The 13,935-nt window shown below is 43.8% G+C and overlaps 1 protein-coding gene across 1 annotated transcript in view; it reads right to left on the reverse strand.

Annotated features, from left to right (window-relative positions):
* cox4i2 (cytochrome c oxidase subunit 4I2) overlaps positions 1-870 on the reverse strand; it is an 11,740-nt gene extending 10,870 nt beyond the window's left edge. The window contains exon 1 of the mRNA XM_076095541.1: positions 518-870. The gene's annotated coding sequence lies outside the window, so the exon portion shown is untranslated. The remainder of the gene's footprint in view (positions 1-517) is intronic.
* Between the last annotated feature and the right edge of the window lie 13,065 nt (positions 871-13,935).

Below are 13,935 nucleotides of genomic sequence, written 5' to 3' on the forward strand. Positions count from 1 at the left end.
CTCACAGCAAACGGAAAAGGCAGAAATTGGCATTTAGTCAATTTTAGAATCTGAGCTGACCTAGTTAAACGGACAGAAGTAAACAGAAATGTTTGACCTGTTTTACTAACTTATCTAAGGACAAATACGTGACCGACTCACGAGGTAGGAATACGTGTTATCCCTGCAGGTTAAACAATGGGACTGTATGGAGCAATCTCCACATTGTGCTTTTATTCTGGTATAAACATGGCACCGTCTCATTTGACACACTTCATTCTTTCTCTAAAGCATTTTTTAGCTTCCTGTTCTAACACAGCTGCTGCACATTTATGCAGCTCCACAAAGCTCTCAGCCAGATCTGTCTCATGGTTTACTATCTTTTCTGCACGTCCGCCACTCTCCCTGGCTGTGTGGGGTTAAGGGAGGGAGGTTTTTTGGGGGTGAGGGGGTGGTGGGAGTCTAACCCTCCGTCATCTACTCCTTGAAAAACACCATTATAGTCTGATTATTTAATTCGGCAAAGATAGATACTCACTGTAGTTGCAAGAGAGAGGGAAACTGCAGGATTAGAAGATGCAGCAGCAAAAAGAAAAAGGCCGAATCTTGAGAGAAAAGGTCTGTTTAGGCCGTCTGTCCCGTTTCGTCTCTGCTCCCAACGTCAAACACTGAGCAGGAACCAACTGGTGGGCGGGAGGAGAGAGAGGCTGGATGGGGAGGAAGAGAGAGAGGGAGAGAGGAAGGGAGGGAAGGAGATCAAACTTGTACAAGTAAACAATGTAGCAAAGCATGTGATTGGACTGGCTGAGCGAGAAAGAGAAAGCTGGTTGAGTTTAGACACTGTCTCTCATTTTCCTCTCGTTCTCCCTTCTACCTCCCTCCACGCTCTACTTGCACAGACGGAGCCGAGGTCGCTTTATGTGAGGTCACATTAGGACATGGGGGTGGGGGAGGACTATATTTTACAGCGGGCAGGAGGGGGGAGCGTGTGAAAGTGAGACGGCGAGGTTTGTGGAAAGAGAGCCAAAGAAAGTCGACGAGAGATGAGTTGGAACCTTTTACCCCCAACTAACTACTCCGCGAGTGCAGGTTGGCACCGGGCCACCATTATCCCAGAGTTGCTGGCGGCAAGCCAAGGGGCCGTCTGCCTGTGGAGGGTGGTGTGTGGCAGCCACCGGTCTCAGGGGTCGGATAAGGACAGACTTCTTAATTCAGCAACATGCCTAAACTCCAGAGACTAAAAACATGTTTTTTGACTGTTTTGAAATTATATAACTTTTCTCCTGTCAGACAGTTAACAGGTCTGTGATCAGATGTTTCCACTTCCAATGTGTTCCTAGTGTTAAGTTATTGTTATGTAGAGGGCGGTACAGCGGACCACAGTGTTGTGTTGTGGTACAGTATAAGATCAGGTGCCTTTGTGTTTCTGTTTAACACCATTGTTGTGTTATATAACCCGGTAATAACAGCTCCGCTCACCAACCCTGCCCCTGTCTGCATACTCGCCCGTCTCCCTTCCACCAACTCAGGACGAAGTGCATTCAGAGTGTCGTCTGGCAGGATCGGGCTGGTGAATTATTGTCCGGTTTATTTTTCTTTATGGTTGTATTGCGTTTGCTTCTTAAACTGCATTGGTGGAGAGTAAGTACGATTACCAAGCTCATGCTTCTCCGGACACATATTCTACTTTTCTTTCCACTGCGTTTATCTGCCAGACAATTTTGCATTTTACACACAAAACGTACACTCGGTTGCAAGTTTGTTTGGTGCACATAGCTCAATCTAATGCGGTCTATCAGCCCTGCAATAAACCTTTTGTGGGAGGTTTGTTTACTTCCTGTTGAATCTGTTTCAGAGAGCTCAATTCTCATAGAGAGAGAGAGAGGGAGCAGGAGAAGGAGAGAGAGAATAAGTCTGTCAAGGAGAAAGCACAAAGGAAGCTCAGGTGCTTCCCTAACAGATTTAGATACAGACGTTGCCACATTATTCTAGTGCAGGGGTGTCCAAACGTTTTTCAAAGAGGGCCAGATTTGATAATGTGAAAATGCCCAAGGGCCAACAGTCCCTGCTGACATTATTTTAAACAATACAAGTAGCCTATACATACATTGTTATTTAATCATTTTATTTTCAATGACAGCAAATAGCAATGTAACCAAATGTAAGCAGCTATAATCACTATTTTAAAGTGATTAGTGACTCATCTAAAACATTTAAAAAAGGACTAACTTCAATAGAATCATTCTATACACTGTAGCTTCTTTACATTCTATTAGAATGTAAAGAAGCTACAGTGTTGCCTTTTCTTTTCTTCCCACAAGAACGTAATTTTGTCAGGTTGATAAAAAAATGTCACTTTACTTCCTGACATTGTTATTTTACCACAGGGGTGTCCAAACTGTTTTCAAAGAGGGCCAGATTTGATGATGTGAAAATGCCCAAGGGTCAACAGTCCCTGCTGACATTATTTTAAACAATACAAGTAGCCTATACATACATTGTTATTTAATCATTTTATTTTCAATGACAGCAAATAGCAATGTAAGCAAATGTAAGCATTCATGTATGAACACATCTCAACAACTATTCTGCCTTTCTTTCACATCTTGAAAGTCAGATAACACAAAGAACAAGCCATCTAAAAGCTAATTACATAGAAACCGATCAATGTTCTCACCTCAAGACAATCTTAAATATGACTTAGTGAGGGTAATGAAAAGTTGTCTCACATTTAAGTTCAACACGCATGAAACAGGCTAACGAAAAAAATCAAGTTGTCTCTTAGTATCTGATGACAGCTCTTCAGTGTTACGAGCCAGGCAAACATTAGCAAACTGTCTTCTTCTCGGGGCAAATATGTTTTCTGCTATTTTCATAACACAGTCTTTGATAAACTCACCTTCCGTAAAAGGTTTGTCATGTTTATCAATTACCATGGCCACTTGGTAGCTGACTTTGAAGATGTTTTCATGTGAAAAGGACCGCTGCTGTGAGGCCAAGTTATCTTGGAGTTGCTTCACTTTTCTAGCTCGGTCGCTCTGATAGCTTGTTGTAGCATTAGCATGTTTGGTCTCGTAGTGTCTCTTTACATTATATTCCTTAAACAAGGCAACAGTCTCATGACTAATGAGGCAGACACAGTTGTTTCGGTTTTCGGTGAAATAAATATTGCGATCTCCACCTCTCCTGGAAGCGGCGGCCCTCATTATCGACTTCCCTTTTTTTTTACTTGCCGTAACATGACAGGTCAAGGGTCAGAGCCAATTTCAAACAGCCAGACAGTTACAGAGTGGTGCTGCCACCATGAGGTAAAAAGAGGAATTGCATGTTGAATTTGTATGATTTATTCATTCCGTTTTGACTGTGATGGCGGGCCATAAATAATGCATTTTAAGACAGAAGGTGCGGGCCATATAAAATCTGACCTCGGGCCGTGATTGGCCCGCGGGCCGGACTTTGGACATGCCTGTTCTAGTGGGTCATGAGTGATGATTGAGAGGGGTTACTATGTATCAGCCTATACATTGTGTTTTTAAGGTAAATGCTGCATATTATACCTCTTTTACGGACAGTGAAGTGTTTGATGAAAAGTAAAAAAATTCATACTTTGTGGAATGCTGTCGTGTTAGTCTTCATTCAATGCCAGCCCCCCTCCCCTCCCCCCCTCTTTGAATGCAAAACATTTACCTGTAATAGAGTATTTTTTTACAATCTGGTTTTACACTTAAACCGTTGGTAGCTTGATCTGTGAATTATTCAGAGTTAGAAAATTCATAAAATGATCTGCATAGCTAGATACCACATAGATGTAAATTAAATACTACGGACTGACCCTTTACCACTGGTGCGATGCTTTAAATATAAGTACCTTATATGTCCACTAGATGGCAGCACCAGACAAACATTGGAGGCTGAAGCAGCCAGTAAATCTCTTTTGACTTAACACATTTGAAAATGAAAGCAGTTTAAAAAAAAAAAAAATTGTTGTATTATTCAGTTCAAAAACTGAAACAAAGCCAAGCGTTAATCTTGCTGGAACTGGCCGTATTTCACTGGGGTGGAACGTTTACATTTGCTGTCAGCCCCAACAGTAATAACCAGTTACATTTTTGAATTATGATTGTTGGCTAAAACACCATCTGCATATAGTCCTGCAGTATATTGGAAGTATAATGATTCAGAGAGGTAATATATGTCGTTGCTTCAACTTTCTATCAAAGTAAATCAGTTTTTACTGGATAGTTGAGACAAGTGATACTCAAAAAACACTCCGTTTACTATTTCTTAAAGTCCTGTTTTCCTACATGGATTTAATGGTTTACACAGATGCGTCAGTGAGCCGTCCCAACTTCTTGTAATAGCCGTTGTCTGTCAATATCATTACGGCAACTAGCCACATTCTGCCCGTCCAGTCGAGCTTCAGTTTTCATTTCTGGAAAAGCATCTGAAGCGGAGAAACACAAACATGATTGGTGTGCGGCAGATTTTCCAGAAATACATCCAAAGCAGCCTCATGCATTTCTCTTCCCTGGACAAAAAATAAATGTGTTATAAGCTACTCCCTCGCTGACATGGAGCGAAGACGTTGCGTTTGTCAAACAAGACAGCAGCTGCCAGTACAACACACACACACACACACACACACACACACACACACACACACAGTAGGGCACGCGTCCCTGATTCATTTATGGAAATTAGGTGAGGACCGTGACGATGCAAATAACCCCAAATCTTCCCTCCTCCTCCACACACACTTTGTCCTTCATCCCCTGCAGGGCTTCACCCCACTTTGACCCCCCCAGCCGCCCGCTCCTGTCCCATTAGAATTGGAGATGTTTCTCCATCTCTCTTGAGGAAACGTTTGCCATCCGTCATCTCTCCTCTCCCCTTTGTTCAGTGCTCGCCCATTGTCCCCTTTTTATAACAATAAAGCAGCAGTAATGAGGATTGAAGGGAGGGAATCGGCCCTCCGAGTTTCAGCTTTTAGTCAATCTGGCACGTTAACCAAACCACAGCGATACGCCTCCTTATAAAACAGCCCTAACGGCAGATCCCTCAGCAGCCTACTCCCAACATGTTTCCCATCTGACGTCCTGACAAAAGTGTGATTTCAGCCTACAGCTTGCTGACGGTGACACTGACGCCTCTTGGTATTGATGGGAGAGAAGAGTCGGGGGGGGGGGGGGGGGGGGGGGGGGCTTTGTCATCCTCGCCACCTCCAACGCCTCGTCACATTGTTCTCATGATTTCAACTCAGTTTACCCTGCAGGAAAGTGATTCCAAGGGTGACTCGCTTCTTGTGACTCCACTGTGCTTTTTGCAAGTTTTTGTTTTTCTCTCAAGTTTCTCTTTCATCTCTTCATATGCGGCATACATAACAGTTGCTACAGCTTACTCAGCTGAGGGGGAAACCGCAGGGCAGAGAAATGCTACTCGGTGTCTGCTGCTTGTCAGTCACAAGAGAAACGCGTCTGCAGCAAACCCGTAATTCCTCTGACATGGTGAATGTAGGTCACAGAACGCAAAAAGAAAACCCAGACTGAGGGTGTGTGGCCTCAGATCTTTTCTGCCACTGCTCAGCCTTGTGCTCTGTGCGTGTGAAAGCCTCAGACTCGTGCCTGCCGCTGCCTATCCTCAGCATGTCTTTGGCCTCTCCCGTAGAACTCGTGTGGACCTCGATGTGTCGGTACGCGAGTTTTGCGTAATTGTCTGCCCCCTCCACCCTTGAGGCATTGTGCTTAACTGGGTCATACTCTCAACTCTCCCAATGCTAACGATGTTGCTCCTCCTCCTCATCTCTTCTCTTCCTCATCATTCCTCATCTCGATCGCCGCTGCCATATTCCGCTCTGCTGCTTAGTGGCCTCTCAAAGCCGATGCATGACTGAGGATGAAAGGGATTGGGAGGTGGCCGTGATCAAATGCTCGCTCTGCGTGCATGCAAAATGCTCATCACTTCGGCATGCTCAGTATATATCATCTATCCATTTTTCACTGTTTAATTGATTGGGTTGCGGTGGCAAAGCAGCACATACTGTATGTCCTTCTCCCTACCCTACATCCTCCAGCTCTTCCTGGGGGATCCGGAAGGTGTTCCCAGGCCAGACGGGATATGTAATCCAGACGGGATAAGTCTGCAAGGCATCCTAATCAGACCTCAACTGACTCCTTTCAACGCAGGTGAGCAGCGGTTCTACTTAAAGCGCCCCGTGGGCATCGGAACTCCTCACCCCATCCCTGTGAGTCCAGACAGAAATCTCCATTCTTGCCTCACTCGTGAACAACAACAAGATACTCTGACTCCTTCACTAGGAGCTGTGAACCCCTCACTCCAAACCCCTTTTCCTGCACGGTACCCTGGCCTCGGACATGGGAGGTGCTGACCCTCATCTCTGCCGCTTAACAATCCGCTGCACTGAGAGGACATTGGACTCTCACTCCAGTTGTACAAAGACAGAACATCTCATAGCAACAACACTCACTACTTAAGCTCCCCCAACATCTTTCGGTTAAACAAACAGATTGTACACTAGCATTTCATATTAGATTCAATGTTATTCGTAGGCTACAATTATCAGAACAATACGCATATTCAGTTGGCACAGTTGGTGTACTGCAGATATATATGTTAAATAAAAGACTATGGAAGACATTTTGAAAATCGGCTGTGACCCAGTCTTTGGGAATGACTGCCCTACAAGATACACCGTGGTACCTTATTCTTCTTAAAGTTCATTAAACACATATACACTACCAAACTCCCATGACCCCGCCGGTATCCTGGCCCACTGTTCCATGACCAGAATGGAATTGACATGGTTCCTCTTGAATCTGAGGTTCGTTCGTCAATAGGACAAGAGGTTCCTTTCCACCACATTCACATAAGCTAGATGTGATGAAGTGGCTACTTCCTTTGGTGCATTCAACAGATGAATGTTTGAAGTTAAAGAATGAAAGACCCTCGCTGGCACTTTGTTTTTGGACAAACTTTGGGAGTCCGTGCAACTTTTCCATATTGGAACTAGAGATTACAAATCTTGTCAATCGGTTGGTTGCTCGGTAACACCCATTATGATTATCAAGTCACCTTCCATATGTCCATTCACCCGATGAAAGACTTCCACTGTTGGTCTGTCGAATGCTGACCTGGATAAAGTGCCAAATCAGCACCGAGAGTTCTCTTTTGTTTGCCTTCTCTCCCTCTCACTCCTCCTCTCAGTTCCTCCCCTGATAGTGAGTTTTCTACAGTGGAGGTCTGGGAGACATGATAACATTGTCTGTTTTTGTCACGCTTCCACCGGGCACGGTGTCTCACCCTCTGTTTGAAGTTTTAGTATTTTCCCCTCATCCAGACAACAGGGATAACCGTTGTGTCCTTGGCGATGAAGATGAACGACGTTGTTCTTTAATCGTTGTGTCTGTGTGTGTGTGTGTGTGTGTGTGTGTGTATGCACACAAGACAATCTGATTATTTGGAGAAATCAGATTATCAGAGGAAATTCGAGACCACATTTACATTCACTGAATAACCAGGTTAGTGTATGGCGTGTTTAAATGCAGCTGTTCAGTAATCGGATTTCTCCTCTATACTCTGCTTTGTTTTTACATTATAAGTGTATTAGTGATATATGACGTTTCAACCAGAAGAGCATTTTAGGGGCAACAAGAGGACAGCGAGAGAGCACGCAGTGTTCCAAACTGAGAATCTATGTGAACTTTATCAACAGCAAGCCGCTTATTTACACATATTCATTTCCGTTTAAGTCAGACTTTGAATGGACTTCTTTTGGATGCTACTGCTACAGTGGATCATATTTCTTTTGTCTGTCAAAACTGTCACAGTGCTACTTTTCTTAAATCGGTTTTGTGCTCAAGTTAACCCTTAAATTGGCCTGATAATCTCATTTGATAATCTGCCATTTTGGATACGTGATCAAAAGCTCCAGAACAGCTACTAAATGAAGCTTGAGTGAGATTGTTTTGACTCTTTCCAAAGGAAATTTACTTCGAATGAACTTTTAAACTAGCGCGTTGCAGTGGAGTCTTTAGACACATGAGCCTGCAGAACAGCTCTTAATTAATTCCAAGTCTGTAGAACCCTACTACAAGGATAAACAGCAGTCTTCAAAAGGATAGTCCCTCACTTGGTGTGTTTTGATGAAGTTAGTGGAGAGCGTCACATCATTTTCAGACTCATCAAACCATGAAGTGAATTCATCATGGAAGCATCTGCATTCATTAGGTTTCTTGATTGTCAGTTGCAGAAATTCTACCCAATAAACGGGGTCTTTCTTAAACCTTTACCCAGAAAAATAATGAGCAATACCTAGTTACTACCAGAAAATCATTAATTTAATGAAGTGCACTCTGTGATACTGTCACTGAACCCCTCGCAAAACAACAAGGTTAATGCTGGAATGACATGAAATAACTCAAACGCCTCAGATTCAGCACTCATTGGATTCACTTAGACTCCACACTAGCTGGTGTTTCCTGATGCTCTTTGCTTGTTAGTATTCTTGTGGGGCAGCTTCTGGCTCCGTTGTGTGTGGCTGGTTACCGTGGCAGCAAAGGGTCAGGTTTTGTTAAAGAAAGCCGTGAGCCGTCCTCTGCATGTCAGCGCGGGTTCAGTTCGCAGGATGGATCACCTGTGGACACAATACCGGGGTCCCGACCCAATGGGGTTTCCCAGCTACGCCCTAATTAACTTAATACCAATTAATCTATAAGACTGTGCTCTCCTCTGTCACCTCTGCCTTTTTTGTTCAGGGGCCAACATCGCCCGGGGGCCCTCGGGCAAATGTGACGGGAATGAATCCGCTCCTGATCCACGTAATTGGTGCTAATGATTTTTATTCTATAGACAACAGACAAACGGGGGAATGTTAGTCAAGTCATTTGCTATTTCAGACATGCTCATGACTTCATGACTAAGGACGACCTGAATGCTGCCTTGAAATAAACACACCTGGTCGTTAGCGTGTGTCTGTTGGATGTACAATATTGTATAGGGCTCATCCTTTTCAGTGGTGTTGGAAAACCTCTTACTTCCATTTGACGTAGGTGCAGCAGGGTTTGAATATTTCTCTCAAAAGCGTTATATTTGAACATATAGGACTGATTCTTTTCTCTGTATGTCTCCTCCTAGTTTTAGTCTTCACAGCCCCGTGTTACCAGAGAGGACTCATACAGTTACTGCTCAGTTCTGTCGGTAGGAAGCAGACCTTGCTGCAGGGCAGAACCTCGGGGCATGTCGGCGTGTGTTTTCTGGATTATCCCACTAAACCGGGCTTGTGTTGACATATTTAAACGTATTCAATAAATCCAGCACAATTACACATTACAACAGCTCTGCATGCAAAGACTCCACATTTGATGTTTCCCCATGTTCACATGTCGTGAGACCGAGTTAGGAAAAAAAGCTCCTAATCCACAGTTCTCAACACAGCTAGTCACGTGTTGGCACTCGGCATACAGGCTCTACCAAAACCCAGCCTGGGAAGAGAACCAGTCATATCCAATCATATCCTAGTTTCCAATCAGGTGACCCGGAGACAGACAAAGGTGAAGGATGGAGCTGCCTGAGCTTGTTTGAGTAGATTCTCGTAGTACTAACGAGGTTAAGACAGATAATTAAATACCAGAATGTTAGAAATGATTCCACTTAAATAGACCATGAATTGATTGTGTGGGTGATTTCTGTGGTTGTAAGTATGGCGTCCGGAGGAGCTCAATATCAGGGGAGGGAGGGGCTTACCTCCATGTAGACATTAACAACGTTTCATCAACCATGGCCGAAATAACCACTATAGCCACACGTCTACTGGTTTACTAAAGCATTATGAATCCAAAATAAACCGATTTAGTGGATTAGTTGCGTTCATCTAATCCACTATTTCACAACGTCTTGGTTCATTGATATATGTCAAACTATTTATTCATGTGATTGTATGGAATATTACTGTTAACTCGGTTAATATTATTGTATGTCTCGTGGCCATTCACTTTGACCTCCACTGTTTTTCGCTCACATTATCAACTCTGTCCATTTTGGAAATGTTTTTTGTGTCACTTTTTCCTTTTGTGTCCTACTTTCTTTTATCTGATGACTCATGCCCAGAGTTTCTGATGGTGGATTGTTTGCCATTTTTCCAATGTATTCACAATGTTCACAGAGTACAGAACGCTGGTGCAGTTCTTTCTATGCTAAAGCAACACTTTAGTTTTGCCTCTGTGCAAAGCATAAGCTTGCGGGAGTTTTTAAATGGATATTGAGGAATGAAGAGATGCTTTTGATTTGACAATGATAGCATAATCACCATAACAGCATCTGATTCATGGTCAGCCCTCGGCTCAGTAGACAGGGCCTCACAGGAAGATAAGATTATCAAATGTGTTAGAGTTTCTTCACTGAATGTGATAAGTGCGATTGTTGGCAAATGCGTTGATGTCACTGACATTGTGTCGAATCTTCATCTTTATCGCTCTGGACTGATTCATCTCTCCCTGTAACTTCCAGCACAAGCTATGTATATTATCTTGCTTTCATTATTCATTTTCACATGATACATAATTCATGTTTTGGTGAAGTGCCTCTGTATGCGTACATCTGAGAGGGAGGGGGGCATGCTGCGGGCTCGTGCCACACACTGCATCATCTGTCCCAGATTATCAAGGAGGAGGAGCAACAAGAGCGTTGGGGGTGTTGGTGCGGAGTGGCCGATGAGTGTGCTTATTTAGTGGTGGGAGGGGGTGATTTTTGCACAGCTGGGGATGCATAAAGAGGAGGCTGTAGCGGAAAAGAGACTGAGAAAACAAGATTAAAGGAAAAGTTCTTGCAGAGAGTTAGATGAGACGATCGGGATCTGTTAGATATTAGATATACAGCCAGAAGATGGTTAGTTTAGGTTAGCACAAAGACTGGAGACAGCCAGCCTGGCTCATCAGTCAAAAGGTAACAATATCTGCCTACTAGACCATCTACAGCTCACTAATGAACATGTTTGTTTGTTTGTTTGTTTGTCAGCAGGATTTCAGAAAAACCCGGTTGTCATGGAACTTGGTGGAAGGGTGTAGCATGGGTGAAGGAAGAGACCATTACATTTTGCCGTGGATCAGAATCACAGGGCTGATGTACACATTATTCTTCATCGATGGAAACAGCCTTGGTCTGTGTTGCTTTCATCCATACAAGAACCGAAGTGCAAAAAACAAACAGGGTGTGGGTTTACGGGGGTTAAATTAGTTCAGTTACCTCCTGGAGTCTTCTTGTCACCCTGAGGTTGCCAGGCAACCAGGGAAGACTCCATGAAGTCCAGTCCGAGCCTCAGCAACGGAGCTGGACTGCGAAGCGATTTTAGCTTAATGGCTTCATGGGGGTATTGCAACTTCCACGTTCGTCACATGACACACACTGGACCAAAAAGCATTGTCGGCAGACACAACCATTGTTAAAGGCAAACAAACCCCTGAAATGACTCTCGGTTATTGGAGCCATTTGGTTCAATAACATTGGAGAGTCATTTGGTTATTACTAAAAACAGAGCCAGCAGGAAGTTGGCGGCCTCGGCCAGAGGAAGTGTTGATCTGAGAAGGACTCTACTGCCCGTGCACTATGGGCCCTCTGTGGATGCCCACGGAGGTTTTTTTCGGTGTAATGCTAACCTCTGACTCTGGCTTCATATTTACTGTAGACATGAGCGTGCTATAAATAGTCTCCTCTAACTAAAGCGAATAAATGTCAAAGCATTCCTTTAAGAAAATCTTAACTTTGAGCCCTTCAACGTGTCCACCAACAGCCATTGAGCATGACGTTAGAGGCTTCAGTTATACAAGGCCATTGCTTTTAAATGCACCGAGCGGTATCTGAGAGCGGTACTGGTTTGGCTGCGATTGAGAAGCAAAGTGAAGTTGTGTGACCTGCTTTTCTTTAATTGCATAAAATGTGTTTGAAGCAGCACTTTTTCTTTAAAAAAAACAAAACACATTCAAACTAAAGGCATAGAGGAAAAGAGAGGATATTTCAGGTGGAGGCTGGTTGGAGAAAGGAAGGATGACAGAATGGAGTGATTATGGCTTATCTCCTCCCATGGGCCCGTGTGTGTGTGTGTGTGGAGGTTGGGGTTGGGAGGTTTTCTCTCCCCTGGGCTCTGACCCCGACTCTGCCGTTAAATCCAAACCCTATATCATACGCTCGTGGTTAAACCCCATAATGAGTTTGTGGGTGGGGGTCTGTTGGACTGGGACCCCCAAAGGCAGCAGAAGTGTGTGTGTGTGTGTGTGTGTGTGGCAGTGGTGACGGAGTGAGCCTCAACACAAAAGAGCCCGTCACATGCAGGCCTGACCTGCGTCTCGTCGCACCCATCCGCTCCCTCCCTCCATCCTGCCTGCCCCTCTTTCCTCCACCTCTTGTCTACCTCCATCCCCTCTTTTCCTCTCTGGGGATCATCCCTCGCTCAGACGGAGAGGTGTGGGGCAGCAGCTGGTTGTCTGCAAAGAAGGGAAGTGGAGGTGGGTGAAGGGAAAAGGGAGGGAAGCATAGAAAAGAGGGAAATTGATCTTATTTATGAGTTTTTTTGTAACCTTTGGCACAGATTTGCACTGTTGCTGTGCATCTTTGACTTCAACAGTCTATTTGGAGAGTTTACTGACAGATTTATTACAATGCAGTGCACTTCACATCTGAACTTTTCGTGTGTTTTTTGATATCTGAGTAAAAAATACGCATTACATAAGTGAGTGATTTGTTGTCAGTTTCTTTTACTTAAAGGAATAATTCAATATGGGACATAAGTTTGTTTGCTTTCTTGCAGCGAGTTCAGGCCTTTACACACCAGAGGCGTTTTTTCATGCAATTCATTTCCACGTCAATAAATATATAATTTCTTTGAGCAATTTTTTTACCATGAATACTTTATCACTCAAGGCGAATATTACACAGTGATAAAAAGACCACATCCCCTCCTTCCGTTCTTACCTTTCACAATAAGAAGCCCTATATATACACTGAGTTTATCAGAGCTTTTCACTAAACAGCCCACAGTAGTTTGCTCTGGGTTCATAGGATCCTGGAAGTTTGTCCTCTGCCTGCGTGAATCTATTCAAACTTTTTCTTGAAGAAGTGTTGCAACTGTCGCAAATTTGCATCACTGTCGGTACGAATAGATTTGATGCTAAATATTGTTAAGTTAAGTCACGTACCTACGGCACTTAACTTAAGTTACGTAACAAATGTTCTTATTTTAACCCAAACCATCTTTTCCTGAACCTAACCAAGTGGTTTTGTCGCCTAAATATATGTGACGCCAGCTCCATATTTGCCTGCGATATGAGAGAGGTATCAATCTATTCATTTTCACTTTTGGAAAGCGAATAAGCGCTTTACCCTATAACTACACATTCTTTCCTAATCGTGACACAACAAAATGCTGTTATTACCACTGATACTAGCAGCCAACAGTAATGAGAGATAGTGTTAGAGCCTGCCAATAATGCTGTCTACTCAAATTAATCATTTAACGGAGAGAGAAAAAGAGAAAAACCTTCCTCCTCCTCCTCCTCCTCTTGTTTGCCACCTATTATCTAAAAATCTCCAATCCCCTCCACATTTCCAACATGTTGCCCTTTCCCCCTCTTGTCTTTATGTCTATTGACTTGCATGTGGGACCCCAGTGATGTCTGCAATGTCCCAGAGGGAACCTGCTGCCAAACGGTGGTAAATCACCATCTGTCCCAACTCTGTGATCACCTGACCTGAAATGGTCGACCTTGACCTTTGCTCCTCCACCCCCACACATGCCTGCTGATCCGTTACCCTGCACACACACACACACACACACACACACACACACACACATGAAGACTAATTATTTGAACAGTTTGAAGCCTGTTTGAGAGCAAACACAGAACTTTCAACCACGACACCGGTGATCATGCCCCAAAGTGTGGTAGAGTT

This window comes from Anarhichas minor, unplaced genomic scaffold (genome assembly GCF_050575085.1).
Source record: "Anarhichas minor isolate MPS153535 unplaced genomic scaffold, ASM5057508v1 ptg000020l, whole genome shotgun sequence".
Lineage (NCBI taxonomy): Eukaryota > Metazoa > Chordata > Actinopteri > Perciformes > Anarhichadidae > Anarhichas > Anarhichas minor.